The 27,460-nt window shown below is 35.1% G+C and overlaps 1 long non-coding RNA gene across 1 annotated transcript; it reads right to left on the reverse strand.

Annotated features, from left to right (window-relative positions):
- Positions 1-16,637: 16,637 nt before the first annotated feature.
- Positions 16,638-21,119, reverse strand: LOC120497881. Its single transcript, XR_005626580.1, has 4 exons — positions 20,981-21,119; positions 19,981-20,077; positions 18,617-18,796; positions 16,638-16,731 (listed from the first exon to the last, which is right to left on the reverse strand). It is a non-coding gene; the product is annotated as an uncharacterized LOC120497881 (long non-coding RNA).
- Between the last annotated feature and the right edge of the window lie 6,341 nt (positions 21,120-27,460).

Consider the following 27,460-nt stretch of genomic DNA (forward strand, 5'->3'; position numbering starts at 1 on the left):
CATTCTTCTCTTTCATACCCAAGAACATATGCATTAAAAAAAAAAAAAAGAGGGTGAGAAAAGTAAATCAAATTTTTTCTCTTTCTTCCTCCTTCTTCTACACCCCTCTCTCTTTCCCCCCTCTCCCCATTTTATTAAGATTTAGAATTGTTTCCATTTAAATGATCCAGCTTTCAATAATCATGTTCTTGGATTTTTATATGCAAATATCTTATGGATTCACTTCTTCATCCTGCTAGATTTTGTAAACAGACCAAAAACTCATTTCTGCAGGCAACAGTGATGCTTCTGAAGTATTTTTCTATAACACAAAGAATGGCATTTACCTGAGAGGTAGTGGACTTCCTCACTATGAACTCTCCTTGGATGATGAGCATGAGTTCAGGACAGAAGGCATTCAGGCAATGCGATGACATGTTGTTATGCCACAATTGATTTCTCCTTAGCAACATTACAGACGTGCCCAACCTTTCTTTATCAAAATAACTTCTAGATGAATTGTCAATGATATTTTGGTTTGCTATACAGAGGTTTCTGATTTCTTCCATAGCCTCAGAATATATATTGTTTTTCTCTTAAAAATGTTATTTTTCTAATAAGAAAATCCAGCCATATCTGTGTGTGTCAGCATGTGGCAGAGACTGACTTCAAATCCATTAAAAATAATGAAGACTGTAGAGCGCTTTTTGGTGCACAGGCTCCAACTTCATGAGTGGTAGTGTATGCAAGAGAGGTGTGTCTCCCCAGATGTAGCTATATTTACAAGAAGGCGAAGTTTTTAACCCAATTTTTTATTTCAGGACTTGAAGAAAACAGTTAGGGATGGCTCCCCAGATCAACATACCTGTGGATGTCATTCTTCAGTGGATCACACAACTCTGTTCAAGACACACACGTATTTCTTCACTAAGCAGAATATGTCTAAAAGCCAAGCACTGCCACACTTGCTTGCCAAGGGTTTAGCTAGAAAGGACTTAATAACATGACTGCACAATGTTGTAAAAAAAAAATCCCAAACAGCAGGAGACCTGATAGCCTTTTTTTTTTTTTTTTGCCATTTCTGCTTTTTTACAATGTGCTTTCCACAAGCATTGTTTTTCAATTGAATGCTAAGTATTTATTAATAAGACAATCTTTCCTGCTTTTTGCCTCTTTATGTGGCATTTAATCATACATTCGTGCATGTTTATACATACAGTAGCTAGTAATGGTACTTGATGAAAAATTCTTGAATTAGCAAACACAAGGTGAAACCTGTGAATCTTGACAGAAGAGCAGTGGTGGGAATGTTCTAGTATAACTGAGTTTGTTCTTGTATAATGGAGAAAAAAGCATTTGGAAGACAAGGAAACAAAGTAGTTTGGTTTTTTTTGTTTTTTTCACTGATATGAAAATATAAATGAATAGGTAAATATAAACTATAAAACCCCCCTCCCCACCCCTCCCATTCTTGACTTGACATGATAATTTAGTCAAAACAGAAATGCTATTTATGCAATTTTACTACTGGATCAGAAAGAATGAAAATTAAGAATTGAAATGCAACTTGAAAAAAACTCTGTAAATCTTTCTTCACAATGCGCATATGTTAAATGACTTCCACTGACTTAAATAGCTTTCCTAAAAAATTGTGTGCTAAGCAGAAAAGAGAAGAACCAGAATTACTATTCATATGAGATATCTTTGCCTGTTCTTTTTAATGGGAATAGTGTTCAAGTAATTTTGTCACTTTCACAGAACAAGAAGTAACAAATTTTTGTTAAACTGCGCATCTCTCAAAATCACAATCCCCATTTTACATTGCCCCTCCAATGGGAACAATAGAAATTGCCTTTTTGCTATCAAGCTCACCTATGCTCTGTGAATCTAGAGTTTAACAGTATATTGAAAAATCAGTGAAGAGGTACAAATATTTGGCTCCATATGTATCTTTCTAACAGTAAGATCTTAGGCCAACTATGTTGCAATGTGATAGTGGTACAGCTTCCTTTTTTTTAAGTGAAAATTTATTAGATAGGATTTCTGTCAACAAACTGTCATTATTTGAGCCAGTGACCAGATTTGAGGTCATATTCATATTCAAGTGCTAGTTTGAAAACAAAAGGGCTGTTTGGGTTTCCCAAGAAATACTTGACGGAAGAAGGCTTGTCATGGAGCATACACTGCATGCAGGATATTGAGGTGTGTCAGTACAGCTATGGTTTATGTTACAGTGATGTAACTATGGCTTGATTGCTAGTGCAGATTTGATTTATCTCTACCAACAGACCTCAAACTCCACCTAGGCAAATCCAAAACAAAATACATCAGGACAGTTTAAAAAGTCAGGTATTTCCAGAGGAAACTGGAATTTTAAGTACACTGATTTTTTACATTTTAAAACATTTCTCCTTCTAGTGAATCCCACTGTTCCTAGAGATCTTGATCCAGAGTGGTTTCTCCACTGAGCTCTGACACTTTTAATTCAGAACTTAGATGTGATCTGGCAAAAGTTTTTATGAGTCTTAAGGTCATCTACCATGCTTATATTCAGGTATGTAAATAGAATAAATGAGATAAGAAAATTGTGTATAAAGGTTTATGTTAAAGGGGATAGAGTTTAGAAAGAATTTTTGGTTTTGGGGATTGACTTGATTGAGTGAGTGGGATCAATTGATGATATATCCTAAGACATGTAGAGATTTGTCTTGGGGTTCATGTAGCCTTGCACTCAAAATGTTTACAAGCATACATATTTGTTATTTAAAATAACAAATATACATATATATTTAAATACATATGTTTGTATGATATATACTTTATATAATAATAAACATCTATTTTAATATGTACTTATATATTTTTATTTTAAAAATCTGCGAACAAGTAATTGTCCCTTGTACTTAAAACCAGCAAACATTAAGACCAATAACTGAAAATGCAGTATGGGGACTAAGAAGTAGTAATCCCCTTCAAAGAATCAAGAGAAATATAAAGTCTTGGGAAAAAAAATAGGTTATGTGCAGAGAAAACTCTCTGCCATCATTGGGGATGAGTGCTAGACAGGAGGGAGCAGAGTAGTATGACACAGACCATCCATAGCCCCCACAGGCAGTTTAGTTGGCTTACAAGCAGCAGGGCAGCAAGGCAGGAGGCTGTGCCTGAGGAAGGGCTAATCCTGGATAGATACAAAATCTGAGGAATGGTCACAGGGGCCGCACACCGAGCCTGTTTCCACAAATAAACATGCTTTTAAGCATCCCATGAAACACAATATCTTAACCTACATAGATTCTTAGCTGGCAGCAATTTTGAGTTCAATGGTACCCTGGCTTTACTACATACCTGTTCTTCCCATTATTATACAGAATTTTTTCTCTATATCCAAGTGTATTTTTTCTTGTTGAAACCAAAGCTAAAATATCTGTTCTTCAATGAAGTCATATGCATGTCCATACTCACTAGATACACCACGAAGGGATTGACAAAAATAAATATGAAACAAGTGAATCTTAACTCTTTATCTAGTACTTGGAAAACATGTCCCTCTTTGTTAAAGGGAAGTACTTCAATCATGGGCTCTGAATTACTTACAAAATAAACTTTATCTATTCCCAAACTTGGTAAACTATTTCCTCAAAGCCTGAAAAGACATTAGGAAATTACAAATATTGTGACTGGACTGGAAAACAGCTGTGAGAAAACAGATTTTGCCCAGGAGGGTCACAACATGTTACCAAACTTCAGTAGCCAGAGGGTCCTTTTTTGCAGACTATATAATATCTAACTGTTCCACATAGTATTTAAGAGTCAACTCTACTGGAATTGTTCATAAAATGTGACTTGTAAAGAAGGTTGTCTTTTGCCCTCTTGAATAAAATTGAACTTTGAATCGTAGTTGAGGATATGGCCACCTGATATCAGTAAGACTATAATGTCTGGTGCCAGTATACTGACTCACACTCTCAAATATCTTCTTTATATTGGTGTGCCAGGTAATCAAAAGAGACAGCATACAGAAAAAATGGCCAACAGTTGTGGCTCAGAAATGCCAAATGAGTTTTGACACTGGAAATGCCAATGCCTTAAGTATGATGTGATACTGCTGTTCAAAATGAACTCCAAATACAAATTTGGTTTTTAATTAGAAAAAGTTGAGCATCCTTGAATAGTTCTGCAACCATCTTATTTATTTTTGCTTTATTCTGGAAATGAAAGGAAATTTTTGCACTGTGTGTGAAACTGTAACTTAACTTTTGCTTTAAATCTCCACTAGAGTTATGACTCCCTGAAGGGAGTTTAGAAATTAATCTGTAAGTGGGACAGTTTCATTCCATTCCTTCTCACTTCTGTATTCCTGAAGACACTCTGGATCAATTACTTAAAAAAACCCCATTAGCATAAAAAATGCTAATTTAACATTATAAGCAACTAATCAAGACATCTGTTCAAAACAATTTTGACAAATGAGCCTAACAAGCTCACTACCATTCCCACAAAATCTGTTAATCTGTGAGTGTCAGAGGTGGGGGTGGTTCAAGCAACATTGGCAGATGGCCAGCTGTTTTTTTTTACCAGGCTGAAAATATAAGAGGACCAAAGCCTGGTTAAGGTGGAGGACTTGTCAAAACAGAAGCTGCACTCAGATTTTTATAAATGTGCCAGTGGAAGGCAGTGGAGAATCAGTCCTTCCATCTGCACATATATAAATATTGTCTCATCTGGTGACCCCAGGAATTTGGGAATTTGAACTGGTTAAAAAAATACATGGTATTTCACTCTTTAGCAGACTATTTATGACTTTTATTTATATTAACAGCATTTTAACTGGTTTCCAGTGTAAAACTGAGGAAGAGTTATGGGTTGTAACTATCCTGCAGTTATTGTTCCACTATGCCATGACAACGTTTGTTACAACTTTCCCTTTAAACTGGCGATGCTGTTCCTGTTCCAGAGGTTTATGATTTTCCAAGCAACCTGTGTGACAATGCAAAGAAGAGCAAGAATTCCTTCAAGGCACTTACACCTGTCACTTTTTACTTAAGACTTATAAATTAGGGAAAGTATCACTGAAACCAACTGTGCCCAGAAGAAATTTAAGATAGATAGATAATTTAAGATAGCCTGTGGTGTTTGTGCTCAAAACACTTCAAACACTGCAATTACTGTTTTCAGAGGTAAAAAATGCAGTCTACTTTTGGTCAAGTAGGACTTTAATTCAGCTTATCACTTGCTCAGTCTTTTTTCCAGTACTATCGTTAGTATTAGCCATTAATTAATCTTTTCTTAGCTCTACTCTATTTGTAAGAAATAATATACATATAAATATAGATACATAATGTGTCCTGAACATTTTAAACACAATTTAAATAGAATAATAGGAACAATAAAATGCTTCCAGAACATGGATAATGATTTATTTTCTTATTGTCTTGTTTGTTATCCCAGAAAATAAATGAACTCTTCTACTTAAAACAGACTGAGAAACACAAACCAAAAGCAGCAGAGTAAAAACCATTTAGAAAACTTGAAATGGCTGATGATAGATCACAGGCCTCAGTTTAATTGCATCTGTATCTACTATCTATTATTACATTAATGGAAATACGGAACATTTAACTCTGAGGTCAAATCATTCACTTTCACAGGAAGAAAAACCCTCTGGAATATTATGCAGCTGCTTACACCACAGATGTTTTCAAGACAGTGGTACATGAGCTGTAGGGGTAATATGAAATAAGAAAGGAATCCTTTCCCCCCTTTTCTATAAATCATGATTTTACAGTTCAGTAGAAATTATAAATAAAGGGGAAAAGGTGGCAAACTTTTCTGCAGCTGGCATATTGCCTGAGAACTGGAAAGTACATAATATTTTAATGCAGAGAGTGAGACTATTGAGGATGTTTGCATTAATCTTTTTCCATACTCACTTCTCAGGTTGCTCAGTGCCAACAGGTTTTCAGTTGCGTCCAGGAGAAAAGAAAAAGTCCTTTCAGAGACATTGTTCTTCACATATGGTGAATGAACAGAAGAAAAACAAACCAATGGATTTTCTCTTACTTTCTATTTATTATTTGATAGAAATATCCTGTTGGAAGTTCTAATACTTTCTAGAGCACAGAAGCTCCTAGACTTAAATTAGACTGCACAAAATGGGGGCTCAGCCCGTCCTCATTTCTGGAAAGAATGCTCGTGAGTGCCCACAGGGTAGGACTGGAAATGGAACACTTGAGGTTTGCTCAGTAATCCTGCTGCTAAACACAAGTCAGAAACGAGTATGATGGAATAAACTACAATTAGTATGTAATGAATGCATTTTGGGGTTTTTTTGCCAAGATTCAGTTTTGCATTGCTTGTATAAATTTCTGTCCCCTTTACTCACATGGTAGATTAGCATTTCCAGGAATATGGAACTATTGCAAATCATTAAGACAGTATGGGAAAACATTATTAAAGCAATTATGACCACAATATTTAAATGGTTATACAGGGATTAATGATGCAATAACTTGCAATGTTATGCAATTTTATTATTTGCAGAACTTAGCTATACATTCCAAAAGAAAATTGAGCTGTTTGTTTGTTTTTTTTTTTAATAAAAGAACAATATTTATTTTAATAAATTACATTTATGCATAATTATTTATAGACAAAAACCCCAGCAACAATGTTCTAGTAAACTGCTCTAAAAAACAGTTTCCACATATGAATATTATTGTTTGTTTTCACACTTGCTCAAAATATACTGAAGAGATGCTATTCATACTTACCCTTGACATAATTTTTTCTGATTAAATCTTTGAGGTTTTACCTTCAATGATTCACATGTGTTCAACTCAGTGACTAAATTCTGCTCAGTGCTTTGCTAATCACTGTCATACAATCTGTTTATTTTATCAGTTTCAATTTGCTAAAAATCTAATTGGAGATGTTGTGATAGTATAAAGTTTTTGAGATGGCAATTTTAATTAAGAAGGTTTTTTTCCTAAGGCTTTGCACTTTTGGTTCGTGACATGAAGTACTACATATGAGAACAGCTTTTACTTCTGAAAAGAAATTTCAATCCTGTTATACCTGTTGAACAATGAGAAGACAATTTAGTCCTTTAAGACATGTTTTGACAAAGCACCTCTTGTAAAAGCTGTAGGCCTTGTGAAATGGCACAGAGCAAAGCCAGAGGAACTTGGCTCCCCATACACTTTCCATATCTGTACTGTATATATAGACAGAAAAAATAAATCCAGAAATATTGCTTATTGTGAGGATATGTGGACTGGTTGTTTCAAAATTTAAAAAGAAACTGTGAAAAGAAAGGGAAAATGAGAGCAAATGAGATAAAGGAGAAATAACTTCTTTATTGTTAAGTGACATGCTAATGAAGACAAACTACAGGAAAATAGTTTCCTTTAAATTTATATTCTGTTCCTTTTTTATGATTTGTGCTTATGTAACATAAGAAGCATAAAACGAGCCATTGGGAGCCACACTCTACAGAACAGGGGAAAGAGGTTTTCACTTGAAATTACCTCATGCAATGCATTCAAAATGTTTTCACCCAGCAATTCAGGCAAATAAAAGCAGAAATAATGTTTTAGTTACAGAGAACAATAACTTGGTGATTTTGCCTAAAACTTCCAAATAATGATTGCTCAAATACATCACTCCTTCTTGCATGTCGGGATATAAATGAGCCAAGTTCTTCTGTGGGTGGCTTTTTTTTACACTACATGTTTCATGTGTATCCCTGTCCATAGACAACAGTGAATCATTAATGTTACTCATTCACATGGGAATACAATGAAAAATGGATTGGTTTCAGTTTAGGAAAAAAGGAATGGAATTGTAAAAGTTATTAACAAAAAAAAACCAACCCAACTTAATAGCTTGCAACAGATTCATCTTCCTTTCTGAGCTGGAAAATTAAGATATGGAACAGGGGACAATAGGTCCCTTCAGAACATAGAATCACTCGGAAGGATAAAGTTGGTTGTAGGGATCTTCCCAGCCAGAGAAGAATCTCAAACAGGTCTGGGTGGAGCTTTTCAAAACTGTGAAACACAAAGAACTTCAATTCCTACAATATGTTCCCATAGAAATTGTTTCTGGGATAAGAATTTTCAGAAGAATCAGGCATGGGACAGATACACACCAGAAACAGAGGTATAATTACATCTTTCATTAGTTTATATTGAATTGATTTCCAATTTGGCTTTGATGTAGACTCACTTCCATTTCAGCTGAAGTCCTGTGGAACAAGTAACACTCAAATCTATGCAAAAAAGAAGTTCCATACCCTAGTGTCTCCACTCTCCTTCTTTTAGAATTTGCAGTCCCTTTATTTCCCACCTTCTCTAAACTGTTGGAAGCAGTTTGTTTTTTTTTTTTGAGGAAACCTTCTGATTTTGTCATCTTTCAATTCAGAAGTGGGAGTCTGAATGCTGCAGAAATATTGCAATGAAAAATATTCAAAACTTTTAACAGTTACTTGGTACAGGTTGATATGGATAATGACATGAAAACAGCCTGGTTTTCATGCCCAGCAAAGAAGGCTGATAAGTAACAAACTACCCTTAAGCCATTTATTAAACAAATATTGCATGGGTAAGTACAGAGGCACAACTCTCCCACTGCTATGGTTGTCATGCCACAAAGTTGATGATTTTTCATGGTTTCACTTCTAGTGAAGGATGTCTCAGTTACTCGAACAATAGGGAGCAAAAGTAATAAAATATATCTAATTAGACAGTGTTTCGATTACTAAAATAACCTTACAAGAAATACACCTAGAATGCCTTTTGGCATAGGCAAATTCTTCTCTTCTGCATCAGAAGTGATAAAAATATTAGTATAAACAAAATATTCATCATTATGATCCAAAATATTATTATGCACATGAAAGTATTTTGTGTTAAGAAACTCTCTAACAGTGAGCAAAAAGCAATTTTCAGCAAGACTGGATCCCCTATGCTTCGTCTGAGGGGAAAAAGTTTTGCATGTTCTTGGCTGTGGGACGCCCTTTGGGGTAATAACACAACAGAGGCTTAAAGGATGTTGAGCCACACGTTACCACTGTATCCAATTCAGTTGCCAGTTGTATTTGTGCAGGTAGTTTATAGGAAAGTGGTGTTCTGTTCCAGTTTTGTGTTGAAGAGATGTATTTGCAGAATTATCCGTGTAGCACTTATCCACTTCCACAAGTCTCATAAATTATATTAAAATGAACAATAAATATGACATTTTTTTGAGTGACAGCTATAGGTAAGACAATTTCATTCTTTTCAGGATAACCACTGGGAAAATTTACAACCTTTTAAAAAACAGGAAATTCCTTGGTAAGACTATAATAATGCTGAAAATACTTATGCACATTGTGGATGACCCACGCAAGCTTCTACTGCTGCAGGAAGTCAGAGCTCTCAGAAAGCATGCAGCTTTCTCAGAGCAGAGCCAAAAAAGGTAACCTGTTACTAAGAAAATAACATTTAATTAATACTAGCAAAGAAAGTGACTTGCAAACCATTTTGCAAACACTGGAAGATCAAAGAAATGAATATTAAAAGATCAATTCAGGTAAATGCACTACTTGGTTCTTTTATGGTCTTCTTCCCAAGCAAGGATTCTCTATTAGAAATCAAAGATCACAGGCAATTCTCAGGTAAGGTAAGAGTGACATTTAGAATAACATGCTGTACATGTAGCTGCTGAGTGTTAAACAACTGGGTAGGTGTCTCAGTTCTTAATGCTGCCCCTGAGTCAAGCTGATGCCTCTCCTGAAGACAAGTGCCTGAGTCTTAAAGAAATACAGTTCTATGAAGAGCTTTATGGTCAGAGGATTGGTCAAGAAATACAGAAATCTTGGTTTAAGCCTTCCTTATTGACTCAATGAATGAAAACTTACACAACTTATTCAAAAAATTTCCAGACATTATTATGGGTCTGAGACAGAACATGATGCTGCAGCCTGGTAGACCAGGCACCAGACTTTAAAAGTGAATGATCTGGATGCAGCAATGACTGACTCCTTAAAGTTAAGAACTGGAAAATTTCTAAAACCCGCTGAAGGAGGAAGGCCTCTTCAGAACTGTCCTAGGCACTAAACTCCTCCAGTTTGGGTGTTTTTCCATACTTTCCTGTTCCTTTTCTAACTGTATTCATATAAATAAAAACAAAACCCCATACCATTGAAACTGGCTAAGTAATGAACTCCATTAGAGTTTTACAGCTCTTCATAGTGAAGAAATGTCCTGTTTTAAAAGATGCAGTTACTTGCTGAGATGAACTTGAAAGGTGAATGGGTGGTAGATACGCTCTGACAGTGTCTCAAGTAGATTTCCTTGGAGAATATATGCAGGAAATATCATCATTTTGGATCAAAATTTAGCTGTATAAGCAAGGCGTGAGCCAAGCATTGTGAACTGCTCAGCTATGTCAATTGTAGGCATCTCCGGAATTTAGTTTTAAAATGTGACTCAGCTTGGTATTTTGTATGCCAGCACAGTGAGGATTTTTTTTTTTTGTGCTGTTAGGACTTGATTTTCAAACTGCATTGCAGAATGGTTACCTCACTCTTGTCATGTTTTTGCCCCTTGTAGGATTGTTTCCAGAGAGATTACTGCACAAAAGGTTGGAGGATAGGTTTATGTTCCAGATTAAGAGTACATTTAGCAGTGGATTCAGTTGCATATAAAGATATTTTACATGGCAAGTTTACTTTTTGGATTTTAAGGTATCTAGATAGCAGGAAGTTTTTTCTTGTAATTCAGATTAAATGTTTATTGTGCTTTTGTATAGACAGCAGGAAAATACTGTAGGCAGAACAAAAAGGGCATTGTTCCTAGGTTATTTTCATTGTTTTGTTAGAGCACGTCTCAAGATAATTTTCTTCCTTGCAATTACAAATCTGGCATGTTTCAGAGACATGGAATGTACAATAATTATAATGATCAAGTGTTTGAATGTGTGCCTAAAATGTATGGGTAATTGGTATAAAATGTGAAAATATTTGATTGAATGCCCCGAGACACTCCTCTTCACATCTTAAAGAGGAAATTGAGGTGTGGAGACTTCATGCAAATAACACCTGGTGTGGTGAGCTTTGCTTACATCTATTACATAGGGCTACAGTAATTCATTGACTGAGTTTCCTCAATAACAACTGTTTTCCAAACTTTAGCAAAAGAAACTAACATAAGAACCTATTTTTTTCAGCACATGTCAATCTATTGTTCAGTTTATTTATGCAGATGATCTTTCTTGTACTCTTAGAGCTGTAAGAACAACTTCATGTTTGTGAGTGGCTTATCAAATGAACCATCTGGACCTAGCTGACCTTTGTTTTCTCCATTAGTCATCATATGCTCCTTTAGCTTAATTTTAACCTACTTTGAAACATCTATATTTTGAGATTATTCGATTTATCATATTTAACAATTAAGACTTAATTGGCTATTCTGAATAATGTTGTTTTCCTGATCCTGACATTGCAATCTGCCCTTAGGATAAAGACAGAAGGGAGAGAAGACAGACTAAAAGAATTCCCTAAAACCAGGTAGAAAGGTACTTCACTGGTTAAAGACTTCAGGTGTATAATTTTCTAATTCTAAATATTTCCAAGAAGACATGTCTAGAATTGCTTATTTCAGTACTTTCCAAACATTTTAAGTTACATCTGGACCATTGGATAATTCCTGCAAAATAACTCTGAATAGTTTTGCTTTCTTTATGTAAATATCATCTTAACTCTGTTCCATTGAAAAATGAAGATTCCTGAGGGAGAATTTCACTGAGGAATGCTGTAATAATTGCACAGAAAATGCATTGTGTTTTCTGAAGCTCTGCTGAAGTTTATGAGAAATTATGAGGCACACTTTTTTCTTAAATTACTCTTATTTCTACTCCTAGGAGTGTAATATGAAATCACATTTTCCCTAAATGATAAAAACCCAAAAATATTACTCTCTGTTCCTTTTTGTCTGATGGATTTTTTTTTTCACGGGACCAATGGCCAGTACTCTATTTTTCCATTCTTTCCATACCAACAGTACATAGTTCGCTATCTATTCTTGGTTGGTTTTTTGTTTGTTTTTTTTTTTTTTTTTTTTATTTTTTATTTCCTCTCCAGGGAGTTCCAATGTTTGTGAGTGAAAAGGACAAAGGTTTTGTGCACACAGTATGACTATTCAGGAAGGTGCAGCACAGTCTCATTTTGAGCTTGCCACTAGCAGCATCAGGTTAGATGAAGTAATCTGTGACCTATCAAAATGTACCTGACATCAGATTCAGCCTGCTCTAAAAGCTGATCAGTGCAAGGCTTTGATATTGAATCCTGGGATGATATAGTGACAAGTTACTACTCTGTCATGAAGACAGCTATCTCCATGAGACGACAGAAAAACCTGTGAATAAAAAACCCCAATAAATGTCACTCTATTTGTTATCAGATAATACCATATCTAAAGCAAACACTGAAAATGGTACATAAATTACTGGCTATTTGTCTGCCTTGAACCTACTTCAGTCCACAGAAAGCAAGAAGCATATAGTCAAAGTGAAGAAGCAAACATGAGATATTCAACACCCTGGTAAAAAGAGACGGTGGAGTAAAGGAACAGATATATAAAAGTTAACTGGTCAGATTACATTCAGTGAAGAATAGAAGTTTTGAAGGATAGGATCAGCTAAGTGTCAGAAATAAAAAGGCTACAGTGGTTATAACCAGACAGAGGGAGGTTCAGGGCTGTGGTGATAACAGACAGCAGCAGAGACTGAAAGGTGATAAAACTGAATGGATGAAATAGGATTAAGAGAGATATAAATAAATTAAATCAATTGAAACCCTCCTTTGCTTCTAACATGTAATTATATACAGTATTTTTCTTGTCATGAAGCTGAGAAAATAGCATTTTGAATAAGCATGCTTGTTAAAAAAAAAAGACCAAAAATATGCTAAACACACACATGTGTAAAGGGAATATATTTTTGCAATTGTCTTAATATTCCTTGAAATATTTTCCTCTGTCTAAAAGTCTTCCCGCATCAACTAGATGAAGCAACCATTCTGTGAAAGACATCACATTGTGCTGTTCAAATTTTCTGGCAAGAAATTTCGCTGACAAAACTGACTTAATCAAGAGACACTTCTGCTGTCTTATTGAAGGACTTTTTTGTTTGTTTGTTTGTGTTTTTGTTTTGCAAAACATCTATGGAGAATCTTTCCATCAAATGGGTAAGATTTATATGTATATTTTATATTGATGACCTATTAGTTGTAGTAGAATCCACTAGTAGATTCCAGTACTGAGATCAATCTCAACTAATCCATCCAACAAGTGGGTAACAATTATACATAGTCTATATTTGTGATCTAGTAGATCATCTCAAATAATTGTATGTGGTTGAATCAGCATGTAAAGGCAGTGTCATGTTATGAGTCATTTGAGAGAGATTAGTGCCTCCAAAGTACAGTTCATCTAATTAGTTACACAAGGAAGAAATATAGTAAAATAATATTTCAATTCCTGAAGTTAGGTGAGAGGAATATCACCCAAAGTGCCTTAGAAAGGCTAAGCAAATTAATATGGATCTACTCTTGTCAGTGACATTCTTTATCAACAAAAACTCTTGATCGTTTAAGTTCAGGATACAACCCCAAATTTCTATTTGTGGCTTCCTTTATGAATTACAAATGTTTTGCAAAAGGTGCTGGAGAAGCTAAATTATATGCCAGCATTTCGGATATTAATAGACTAAGTTAGAAAAAACAGACAGAAAATTAGTGAAAAACTCTGCTTGGGATGTCTGTCTTTTATTAATAACAGGTATGAGTTGCTGCAGCTGTGAGGGAAAATTGTTACTTGATAGTCAGCCCCAAAATCATCTACAGTCTGAAATATGGCCTCAGGAGTTGCCCACTGATCACTAGAAACACTTTATCTGATTAGTGTTATCTAATTTCTTCAAAGAGGTCTGTGTCCAATAAATTTGCTTTCTTATAATATTTTTATGTGTCAAGCACCAGGGAATGGAATACATTGGCCGGCAAAAAAAAGCATAGTGGAAAGGATTTCAGTAAGTTATCACACTTTTCTCAAAGCCACCCTCAAGTGGCCTTTGCTATTATTCCATGATTCCTAAAACTTTTTTTTCCACGCCCATTTTTAGTACTCACTTAACCAGGAAATACCATGAATAAATATGATATCCAAGAAACTGAGTTACAATAGTCTTTTAAAAAAAAGGAAGTAAAAATTACATAAATGACGATAATTTGATATTTATTCAAATTGTAGAAAGGTTATGGTGTGAAGCTTGAACAATTAACAAATCTCTAGGGTATTAAGGACTTAATATAATATAATATATATTATATTAATATTATATAATATAACTTTCTAACTCTTTGATAACAGCTTTAGTTTTACCTGAAATTTGGAGAGAGTTGCAAATTTTTTATCAGATCAGTTAGGGTCATTGCTTTGATACTTAAATCCAACTTGCTATTGGATATATTGTATTCTATTTGCTTATTACAGAAAAGGATAGTTAAACCATCCAAAGAAAAGCCTGGATTGCTGCTACAAACTGTGTTACATCCTCCTAATAAAGCAACTTCAGAATTTTATCTATTTGACCAGAAGGAAAAAAAGCCTACAAAGGCACAGATTTTAAACCTGAATAAGGGAGACTGATATTACATATGAACATTGATTTGTTAGGAGGAATAGATAATAAAAGATTGCATTCTAAACTCATATTTTGTGAATTAAGAGGGCAAAATACAGCAGATATTGATCTCCGTACAGAGGTAAACAGCAGTTGCAAATACAAATTACTGTTTCACAACATGAAAGGTATCCCAAGGAGCTCTACTTGGTATCAATATAAAACCAACAAAACTTCTACTGAACTAGATAAGCCTTAGAAAACAGATGTCTTTTAAGTAGTATTAAAGTCAGCTGCCTGGGGGCAGCCAAAAGCTGATACAGGATTTGAGAAAGGGAAAAGCTTGTGTCTTTAAATCACAGACTTATCTGGGATTGACAAAGGCCAGGTAATGGCTCACTGCCAGCAAACCTAGTCCACTGAGATGGAATGGGGCAGGTGGAACAAATCTCTTGGATTCTCCCATACTTCTCCAGATAGCTACCAGGGGCAACACCTTTTTGTGCTGCCCAAACGGCTAGAATCATTGTGACAGGGGTCAAAGAGTCCAGCCAGGCCCCAAAATTGTGCTGCATCCCCTTGGCATTGCTTGGCAATATGTTGTTTGTAGTAGAGAATAGTTTTAACAGCTCTGCTCCCAGGTTGCTGCTGTTTAAGCATTCTGTTACCATCTGTGTGGAGTTTGTATAATCTCTCAGGCCAAGAGAGAAAGTGCATATGTACATAAAGGATTCTCTTTGACTCAATGTGGATTTCCTGCATCAGATGAAATACTACTATGCCTGTGTGGAAATGCATCAGATCTCTGGGAATCTTCTTAGACTGGTCTTTTTGTTATTTTGTCTGGTCGCCAAGGGACTGGTAATTTGTCCTATCCTTTTCCCCTCCTTATGCCTGTCACTTCTGTCTTTGCCTTCTCTGTTCACTTCCCTCTGCTCACATTTCCTTTTATTTTCTCTTCAGTAAACCTCAGTTCTTACAACTGACTGCATATGTATGTTTGCATTCTTTATGAATCAGGTTGAAATTAATAGTGTGTTGGTTGGTCTACTTGCACGTCATACTTTCTTTTTTTGTGTTTATCTGACCAGTCAGAGAAAAACTACTGAGAACAGGGACTGTCTGTGATGATGTTTTTACACTTTGGTGAGCACTACTTTTCAGTTGGTCCCTGGAAATACATATTACATTCATTATAGTATCTAGTAGTGTGTCCCCTCACTAAAATAATTATTAATTCTGAGCTTAGAGGAATATTAAAGTTGAATAAAAAATCCAAAGTATGAAAAAAAGAGAAAACATAAGGCTGTAATACTTTATAATTATAAGCCAATAAAGAACTATCAGGAATATATTAAATGAAAGGTTCTTCAGGATGGAAGATATTTTTAGGCATTTGCAGCAAATTATCTATTTGTCAAAATATATATTTTAGTAAAATGTACGTATATGAAATATTACATAGAAACCAAGCCTTTTCAAAATACTGTTTTATGAAGAAAAGCAAATAAAGAGTAATCAAATGCCACCGACAGTAATACGTACCTATTATTAAGGATACTTCAGAAAACTAAAAATCCATCTGAATGTCATTGTCACCAAATATGCATCTTGCATACAAGCTTTCCTAAATGCAATGGAGAGCTGTGCTGTTTAAAAAGCACTGCAGCAAGTGTGCACATTTTGATGGCTTAATGTCTTGACCCATTGAATTCTCACATGAAGTGGAGAAATCACTTTTTCTGTGTACCTTTCAGGTACAAAATAAAAGATTTTGCAGCCCATTCAGGACTTTTGAGGTGGCTAAGTTCGAACAGTGATGTGAATCTTTCCTAACTTACCGATGAGTGCCTTGTCAGTTTATCTGTTCTACAAATCAACACGTCAGGTACTCTGCAGATTGAATTATCATTTTCAATCTTATTTAGCCAAAGCAAGCATTTTTGATGAATGATACACTTTTGTCTCTCATAAGATGCAGAACATTTCTGTGAGTAGTTTGTTCATGAAGGACCTGAGATGTCTGTGCAAGCACCTGGGACCATTGGTTTTTCTTCAGCAGAGGACAGTTTGGCAGATAGGGTGAGATGCCTGCAACATAAAACATGCAGGGAATAAGATTAGGCCAAATTATAACATTCCACTTGTTTTGTGTATATGGTTGTCTATTTGGTAATTAATTTATCTGGGAAAACCCATGGGGAAGTAGATCTCTGTGTTGCTGTGAAACACAGAAACTTCTTGGGACTATGATCTGATAGGAGGCAGGGCAGCCCCTGACAGCTAAGAGAGAGCAGCCATTCCTCTGCAGAAGAATATCCTCTATTTCCTACCCATGAGGTCACTGCTTTGAATCCCTGCTTTTGAGAGCAATTAGCTTGGATACTGGGAGGGTGGAAACTGATAGTCTAAATGTTTGTCTAAAATTGATCTACTAACTCTAGGTGATGAAGAAAACTTTGGATTTTGAGACAGGCTGTAACTAAATGATCGATTATTTGTTTATTTAGTATTTATATATTGTATGCAAACGTTTGGTCAAAATTCTGGGAAATCTTCATAGGAATTAGTAAGATTTATAAGGTACATGTCAAGGATTATCAAAAAGAAGACTGCTTTCTTTGAAAGTGGCTCAATCTTAGTGTAGCAGAGGTAATACTGATGGGAGAAGTGGTATTGTCTGATAGCCAATTAAGGTAACTTAAAAGAGATATGGGAAGAGGAAGAGGAAATAGAGGAAAGTTGAAAATTGGAGCAGACACAAAAAAAAATAAATTTAACACAGAAAATATGTTTAATTTTAAAAAAAGAGAAAGAATGGGATTAAGAGCAGAAGTGAAACAGATGAAATAGAAGGAGAAAAAGCCTGTGAGGCTAGAAAACTATTTTGTAGTACCCCTAGGATTAAACAATAATCTGTTTCAAACTGCCATTAATTTTGATAGACTATTAGGGTATTTGTGAGTCAGGCTTCAAAAAAGTGACTGGTAGCAGATGTCTTTTATGAGTCTGTAACATGTTACGTGCTGTGGAGGTTCATACACGTTTCTAGGATCGTGATCACTTCCCCCATGCCAGGGATTCTGATTCAGCTATGTTAAATATGATTCAGCTGTGCTAAGTATAAAAGTTAAAGAAAAAAAACTACTAGCAGAAAAAAATCTGGTGTGAGAAAAAACTCCAGTGTAATAAAAATTGCACTACTCTGAAATTATATCACAGAGAAATTTTCTTCCATCTTGTCTGTTCTTCTAAGCTTAGCTAATTCTACTCCTTAAGAATGAGTTCTTTAATGACATAGCCTTTAAAAGGAATACAAGTGAAAAATTCCTTGAGTTCTTTAATAACACAGAATTTTTCACTTGTATTCCTTTTAAAGGCTTTTTTTTTAAGTGAAATTTCACACCCATGGTGTCCCTATGAATCATCCTAAAAAAATACAAACACTATATTTTTTTATCTGATTGGCTGTGATTCTGAATATAGAATATCAAAGGCACCAAGAATTTGGGATAAAAGAGCTGTTGAGAAGGTCAACAGTTTGGATGTGCTGTTAGCACACTTTTCCAAGTAGGTGTGCAGCAGATGCAAGAACTAAGACAAGTGTGACCAGTATTGGAGTCAGAACTGGAAAGAGTGCAGAGAGGAAGGCTGAAGCATAGGCAGAAAAGAGGGGTCTGAAGAGAAGAGGAACCTGCTGGTGATTTGCAGTAGGTCACTCTGCACACCTGATGGCTGTGCAGCCTTAGGGGTGTAATATACCCCAGAACTTCCATAGAAGGAGCTGGGATAACCATTCCTAGGAGCTGTGCCTGTGAACTGTTTCCACTGAGCTGTGATAAACCATCACAATGTGATGTGTACCAAAGGTCACCACCAGTTTATTTAATCAAAAATTTGTAATAGGTTACTGCAGGGATGCAGTAAAAGACAACCAAATGGAAAATCAGTGTAGCTTTTCTTTGTATATCATTACCTGATGATCTGCATAGCTGCTTAATGAGAATTGCACCTAATGCTTATTTCGTTCTTTTCGTGTCTTTTTGCAGAAAACTGTTCTACATTACTCTTCAACATACACCTATGAGTTATGTTTTAGGCCTTGTTGTTTTCCAGTTGTAAGTGATGATGCAGTTTAAGTTTTATGAGTAGGAACCTAAAGAGAGAAGCAGATATCCCAAATCTTGAATTCCAAGGCTGTTCTATAAATTTTTAACAAAAAAAGGCATCTCACCTTTCAATAAACCATCAGTATGATTTTAGTTCTAGAACAAAAAAAAACCAAAAACAAACCAACAAACCCCCTAAAAAACCCCAAACCCACAAAAAGCAAACAACAAAAACCCAACAACAACAAGAAAATCAAGATTTGTGCATAAAATTAAATTGCATGCAACTGTAAATGAAATTTTAAAAAAACAAACCAAATTAAAAGAAGAAAGTATTCATAAAGCAACTAATAAAGTAACTTGCTACCTGGTATGTAATATATGCAGTTCCTTCATTACTGCTACAGATATACATTTCTTTGCCAGAAGGCAGAAGTTTTTTCTGAGAAAACATGTTTAGGCACTGAATCTTTGCTTTAAAGGCACCTTTTGAGGTCTTCAGAAGCAGTTTTACATTAGCTGTGGTATTATTTAGCTGTGAAATGCAGTAATAGTGCAATTTAATTGGCCTTTGAGAATGGCAGTTTTCAAATGGTAATCTACAAGAAGACTTAAAATCCTAAAAAACAAGGGCTGCTATTTTAATTATAACGACGTCTTGCTTGAAGAATTGATACAATCTAAGTGTTTGTCTAGTTCATGTGATTAAGCAATCAGAAAATTGTCCCTCTTACAGTTTGCATTTTGTGTGGGAATCATGAATATTTTAGGAGCCACTAAAAGTGGCTGCATAGAAACAAGCAAGAGGAAAAAAATATCTCTTTACATTTTAATATCTATAACCCCTTTCTATGATATCTAGAACTTCAACAACGATAGCCAACAAATAGAAATATTTATTTGTAATAGCTTCTATATCCAATATGAACTGTCTTCTACATAGAAGAAAGAGTTCTACATGGTGTAAAAAGGGGAAAGGATTTTTAGAGGTCCAGACATGATAAACTGCATGGAGCATGATAGCTTTTGTTTATTCAATGCAACTTCAGAAATCTCAGAAGTATTTCATAAATATGTGAAAAAAACCACAGTTTAGAAAAATAAGTCACTCCTTAGACAATACAATATTACTGTTACAATAAACTAATTTTCCAAAACTTGAAAAAGTTGTTTAGTTATAATGTGTGTTGAACAAAATACTGTCTATTTTTCAGAGCTGAAAAAGACTCACAGCCTTATATTGCAGCCGACAAAAATGAAAATAGAGAAAAAGATGCTCAGTGAAGATCCAACACAGTGCAGTTTCACCACGCCGACAGTTTTAGTGCCTATAAACAGACAAAACAGCAGCCTTTTTTAGTGCAAGAAAGAAAAACTATTCCACCAGCAAATAAATGGGGGATTTTAGAAATTAAATGTAAATTTTATTTAATTCAGATAGCTATTAGAAGATAGCATCTGTATGTATACAAAGCATAATCATCCCTCAATGAAAATCTCTTGAGAGATATTATTAGGTAGAATTGAGTTCAAAAAGGCGTCTCTGAAATACAAAGTAGGTTGATAATATATACAAAAATCCCTCTACAGACCCAAGTGTAGTGGATATCAAACAAGATGTGAGTGTTCTCAAAAGCATTGCCATCTGTACATAGCAAATATAACACAACAAGGAAAAGCTCCTTTTTCCCCAGAAATTTCATCCCTTTTTGTACTTAGTTTTTGAATATTGTTGGTATTGTTTTTATCATGTTGAATGCTAAACCTGAACCCAAGCTTGTACCTCTTTTTAAGTTACAAAAATGATCTTACTTGTTTTAGCTGCACACTATTCATTTTGTGTGGAAGTTGGTAACATTAAAGTTATTGATTTAAATAGCAGCATTTAAAGGCAGTGCAATTTACAAACACTTCCAGTAGCTAAGTTTGGACTTGAAAAGAACATTGCAGGCTATAATGAAAATTCCAGTTTCACTCACTTCTTACAATGTTTTCACAAACTGCATTCTTCATGCAGGCTGAAAATCATTATGCAGGTTTATAATAATACAACCACTATCTTGCCAGGAATTATAGTACCATCATTTTACAGTAGAGCTTTCATAGTCACTTTCTTCCCCAGCGAGGTTTTAGAAACATTCCCACCTGCATATCAGACCAAGGTATAACCCAACAGAAACTTTCCAAATAGAAGCAGAAAAAATGACAGGCTGAACAACAGGTATAAATACCTGTCTCATGCAGTCAGAAAACGACAGCAACCACTTGCATCCTGGGAAGTGCTAGAGCACCTAATTTTCTGCTTTGCTTCATTTAGTAGAAGGCAGTGGCACACCAAGATGAAATCTTACAAAGAAGTCTGGTTTAGGCTGACAAAAGAGCAGCTCAGAACCAAATCTGATTCAGGTGTGTTCACAGCCAAAGGTCTTTACAGACCACTAATTTCATTAATAGTAAGCCCTTGCAGAACCAAATAGACCCATTCACACTCAAAAAATGTGTAATTCATATTATCTGGCAAACTGCACAAAACCTGAAATGAGCGCACCTGTTCCTCTTTTGACACATCTGTTTTTCATTGCTATTTGCCCAGGCTGGGTATTTTAAAACTAATGCAACAGATCTGCTGACTCTCATGTTACAAAAATTGTCAAGTTCAGTGATTTGGAAGAAATATTTGTAGCTTTTTTATATTTGTACTTTGCTGTAGAATCAACCAGGAGCCTCAACACATTGGTTAACCCCGCAGGAAGAAAGCAAGTACTGGAAACAATTCTTGAGCTTGCCCTGTAAGTTGCTGAGACTTTTGGGGTTATAACCTTTGTTCTATATCTTTAGGATCATATCTTTTGCTTTGCTGTGTTCAACACAAGCCTGAACTTTGTTGGGAGATTGTGACTTACCTTTGGAGCCACAGAGGAAGAAGTTTAGGGAATGCAGTAAAGCACAGTGAACACAGGAGTATTTTACTAAATGCACTGTTTCTGTAGGAGCCCACAGTAGTGAAAATGCAGCCCATGCTCTCAGTCAGGCTAAGGAGCATTCAAAGGAGAATTCCATTTGGGTGCCTAGCTTAGTGCTTTAGACAGCAGAAGGAAGCAAAAAAACCCCACAAACAAGTAAACTTGGCTAACTCAAACAAACAAATCCTTAAATTCTAAATGGATTTTTTTTTCTGAATATAGAAATTATAGCTGGCTGTATCTGTTACTACTGGCTGCATTTGGCAGAGGTGGCAGTGGTTTCTGTAAGGCAGCAGGAGTTGCTGTGAATTCAGAAGGGGATCATATTATTGGAAGTGGGAAATTTTGCTGTCAGTGAATTAACTGGGTAGGAGCTATGATCTGTTAAATTGGGTTCAGCATAAAGAAGTAAATTAACTTGCTCAAACCATTGTCAGAGAAAAATACTTCAAATTGATTAAGCATTTTAACAAATGGAGGCTTAGAGTGTGCAGTTTGTAAAACACTGTATTAGTGAATATTGGAAAACTGCAAACTGCTAATATTTGTGCTTTCTTTTAACTTTATTTATATTTCTTTTGTGGAACTTTCTCCCAATTCTTTGCTGGATCCAATAACTGTTAAAATACTGTTTTGTGACAATTTTTTTAAAGCAGCCATTGCAAACTACTTTGTGAAAATTAATGGTGAATTATGTTTGTACTATCTAAAGGTTTCTAAGAAGCAGTGTTTTCTTCTATCACAGAATAGAAAGAAAGCTTCTGCAGCTGTGAATAAAAATATTCAATAAATATTTTTAAAACATCCCTCCCCCATCTATTTTAAGTAAATAGTTACTTTGTTTAGCAGAACCTTCAATTATAAAATTAAGCCACCTAATATTATTTTTCACAAATCATTCCACGGGTTTGAGTGCATTTATCTAAACCAATGGAGGTGCTTGATTCACTGGCTGAATGGCTGGTTTCTCATAGTCCTACTTAAGTAGATACTTAAATATTGTTGTACAGCCTGTAGTGGCTGCAAAGTCCCAGATAAGCTCGGTCTTTCATGGGTCTCATTGAATCACAACAGTTTTTTTACTTTTAAGCTGAACATTGGTGAAAGTTTAAGGGGGAAAGCAAGCTCATGGTCAGAGAGTTCCACTTAAGTTCCACTTGTTACTTTCCTGTGTAGGAAGACACTTCTACAAAGAGCATCTGTCCCTCTCAGGGTGGTTCTGGAATCCATTCCTCATGGAGTCTCAGTATACAACTTCAGTATCCATGCTTCTCAGTATACAGCACTGCTGTCAATCATGAAGGTGAGTTTTGTGAGTTAGCAAAACAACAAAAGTAATAACTGGTGCTTCCATTACAGATCACAACATCCAGTGAAAAGCACCAAGTATTCACATCTTGATCTAGAGTTACATAGGTCCCTCTCCTGTGCCTGAATGAAATGGGTAAACAAAATTCTTTGAAATACTACTTGAAAAATGGCTGACTATATTTGACAGATCCTTTATCCAAACTCTAGATAGTATCATAGTGTTTGGAGACTAGTATTGTAGCCTGGCAGCAGCAGTGTGCTTGGAAGAGCAGTAGGATCTTTTTTTTCACATAGACCAATGAAACACATTTTTTTCAATAGACCTGATAAAGGGAAAACCACTCCAAAAAGAAAGAATTAAGGAAATTATTACTTTAATTGCTCTGGTCCTGCTAGGCAGAGAAAAAATTAAAAGTGACTCACTGTTGCTCTATGGAGACTGAAACAGGTAACGGTAGGTAATCTATCGGATACTTCCTCAGCAAAAGTATTCCTTATTATAGCAATTCCTCAGATTAGAGGAACCTGTGAATCACAGAAAATGCAGACCAACATTTCTTTTTAGACATGTGAGAAAAGGTTTTCAAGAAAGAACATAAGAAAACTTAGCAGACTGGAATGAAGGACTTTGTGGTCTCCCCTGTGCTCAGGGTTTGCTTGAACCTAAACCTGATGCTGATTGACAATATACATGTAAACCCAGTCGAGTAGAAATCATTCTTCATTGTGCAGACTGACCCAACTACATACATCTAGTATGCTTCATCAGCCCTTTCCTGCCCACAAAATTGATTTTCATTTTTTATTTCTTTAACTATTAACTAAAACTGAAGGGTTAAGTGAAAACTATGTCAGATCCCAGAGAAATCAGCGAGTCTCATTTCTTCACCTAAAATATGAAAAAAAGCTCTTAAATTTTATTAATAAAGCCTTCTGCTTTCTATGCACACTCATTACTGAAGGGACAAAGCAAAGATAATCTTTGGAGTTTGGATCATTAGTGCCCGTCTTCACTGAAAGACTGCTTGCAAAGCTCATGAAGCTTTTTTCTCCTTACGCTGCAGAATAATGCAATCTATGTTGGCTATTCCACTTCTGGATAAACGCCCCTTGTTGACCCTTCTGCACACCAGCTTTCACCCCCAGATCTGTAAACTAAGTGTATCTGTACTGAATGGCTGATTCAGGCCCTCACAGCAGGGGTGGAATGTGATTAACAACTCATGAAAGCAGATCATCAACGTGGTTTTACTGGAGGGGCAAATTTGTTGAATATTTATGGAGCATAACTTAAGCTAATTGTTCAGAAGCTGCCATATACAAGCCTCTAGAAGACTGTAAAGGAAAATGGCTGCCTCAAACTGAGAAAGGTCCCTCAAAGTGAAATATTTAGCAGTTTTCATCTTTAAAAAAATACAACTGTGCTCCAGTTCCTACAGCTGCAAACAACAATAGAAATAGCTAAGGTAGACCAGTATATAGAGTGAAATCATAGGCCACAAAAATTTCCTATGTTTTATATCCTGAGGGTAACAGCATAAACACAGTAATGCTTTGCAATTATGCAATGCCTTTGAGCTGAGTATCCCAAAATATTTTACAAAAGTGGGTAAGAACTAAGCTTTCAAAAAACTTACAAACAGCAGTAGGGAGTCTTCTACGTGGAGCTTTGTGACAAACTGATTATTTTTTCTGTGATTCTGTGGCTAAACTGAAGGAAAAAAAATACCAGAAGGTTCATTTGTGTCAAGAAAAGATTAATTTTTTATTTTCTTGGTGAAGATTAAGGTCATTCAAGTTCTTTTTTTTTGTCTAAAATAAAACATTCTCTTTTATTTTGCAAATAGAACCTTTTCTAATAGATCTTTTATTTAAAATGTTTTAATAACAAATGAGAAATATTTTATTCTTGGAAATAGTGACATGATTGACATTTTTATCTCATTCTGAGGTCTCTTTATTTAGATACAAATTTATTTCTGCTTTTCTCCTTTCTAATTAATGAACCTCTGTTCCACTCTGCTCCCATTTATATCACTAATAGTTCTACATCTTGAATTTGCAGCAGTAACTTGTCTTACTGTGTGATGATTGATGTAACAATTCAATCTGAAAGCAATGTCATGATGTCTGAAATACAGTTAATTGCATTCCAAGCCAAGCCAAGGAGGGAATGGGTGGAGTTTCAAGGCAAGTGGTAACTCCAGTTATTAAGAAGCTATGAATAATGCTAATAGTAAGGGCTTTCCGTATTGTGAATCATTCTTAATGTAAAAATAGATATTTGAAATAATCCTCACTAATATTCTTAAAGTCTAAAACAATTAAATCAAACAATATGAAAGGAAGAAAGCCATGAAAACTTTGACTGAAATGTGTTTCATTATTATGCTGACATTTTTAGGGTTTTTTACAATAGCTGTGAGTAGATTGGAAAATGGAGAAAAAAAAAGAGAAAAGGGAAAATAAAGTCCTTGGTTCACCAGTTTCCAGGAAAGCATTGTGGTTGGCCTACAAAAACCTCAAGCACAAAAGTTTGACCATTCTTCTATTGTACTCTGGGAGTGTAGCTTGTGCCTGGCTCTGGTTGTAGCTCTGTCCATTTATGGAAACTTTTATTGACAGGGCCCTGGAAATAAGAATCGTATCAAATATTTGTGAACTGAAGTTCTTAATTAAAATTAAGTCTCTCCTAATTCTAAATAAATTGACATCATCTAGGATATAGCTTTTGATGGCCTATGCTCAAGTAAGGTATTTAGCTGTATAGACCTGCCCACAAGTTATCCTCTCCAGACCTGAGTTTTGGAATAATTAAAGGCATTAGTGTTAGGGAATCAATCACAGCTTTTGTTGGAATCTAGTGCCAGATGGAGAAGTTTACTCTGAACAGAAGTTCTAGCTAAGGATTTGGCAGTGGTGAGTGTCAAATACAGGAAAGACCTCAAAAGATGAAGAAAGGAAAGTCCCTTAACAAAAGAGCTGTCTGAAACATGGAAAGGTTTGTACTTTGCGTGAACTAACACACGCACAGATGTAACTACACACACAGCCACACACTCTATTTTTACACTGATCAGATTTTCATACGCATACTGAGATCTCAATTTTTTTTAAAACTGAGCACCTTTTAGTGCACAGAGAGGAAGCAGCAAAAAATACAGGCTCTCATGGAAGGAATTAACTTCTCAGCCATTCTTGCAAACAACTTTCTTGCCATCTAAATGTCACAAAGTCAAGATAAGTCTAATGACTGTGAAGGTGCACATGGTCACTGAATCCTGTCAGATATTTTTATTCTTCAGAGTCTGATAATGTGAAGACCAAAGGTTTTCCATTGTGTGCCCAGCTTCCCTTGTCTAATCACATCTAATCGCATCTAAAAATATATAGACTGAGAAAATAATTTTTTTACTCTAAGAATCCCTTTAAGATTTTGATTTTTGTCAAAGGTATTAGAAGCTTGTTTGTGGTGTGCAGATTGTTTTTCTCACTATAAAGTTTTGACATAAGAGCAATTTGATTTTTCTTTTCCTCAGGCAGGTTGATAAGTCTCTTCTCTAAGAATTAATCTCTGTGAACCATACTGGAGAATTCATAATTTGTGACTATATATATAAATATATACATATATATATATGTAAGAAATTGGAATATGTTTCATTACTTATATTCATGTTTCAAAGAGTAGATCCATTCAAGATGCACTGCTTCACTATTCTTTTTTTGTAAGAAAGTGTAATATGTTTGTGGTTAAATGTCCTCAGAAGATTCCTCCTCCTCTTCTTTTTTTATAGCTTTGTTTCATATTTCCCACAGCCATGAAAGACCACACAAATAAAGTACTTCTGCAAAAATGAACAGCAGAGTATCACAGAAATTATCTTTGTTAATTTGAGCACATAACAGTTGTCAAACTCGGTATTAATTTTTAATGTGAGATACTTACTGTTTCTTTTTCCCTTGTCTTCAAGAAGAAAAGGAGATGATGCTTTGTTTTAAAAATTAAAGAGGACATGCCAGTAACAGTTTCTATTCCTCTGTATGGAACCAAAATTCTTCTGTAATCTAGGAGAAAAAATGTAGTTATTTACCTAAGAAAAAAAGTCTTTCCACTAAATTCATACTGCTTGGTGATTTACAGAGCAGAATAAATACTGTAAAAAACCACAGGTATATTCATACATTTTAAAAAAAACTTACCCTAGCTGTGATTGTATTCTTTTTACATTCTGTTTCTAAGAATACTCCTGAAACATTTTTTTCTCGAGGAAACATGCATAAAAGTAGACAAATATTAGCATGACTATTTCAGAATATGTGTGGAAAAAATTATTTCATTTTATAAGAATTTGTATATGAAATACATTTCCCAGACTCAGTAAAATACTTAAGTGTATGGTTTTTCTCACTGTTTTTAAAATTTATACTTAGAGA

This window comes from Passer montanus, unplaced genomic scaffold (genome assembly GCF_014805655.1).
Source record: "Passer montanus isolate IOZ18808 unplaced genomic scaffold, ASM1480565v1 scaffold14, whole genome shotgun sequence".
Classification (NCBI taxonomy): domain Eukaryota; kingdom Metazoa; phylum Chordata; class Aves; order Passeriformes; family Passeridae; genus Passer; species Passer montanus.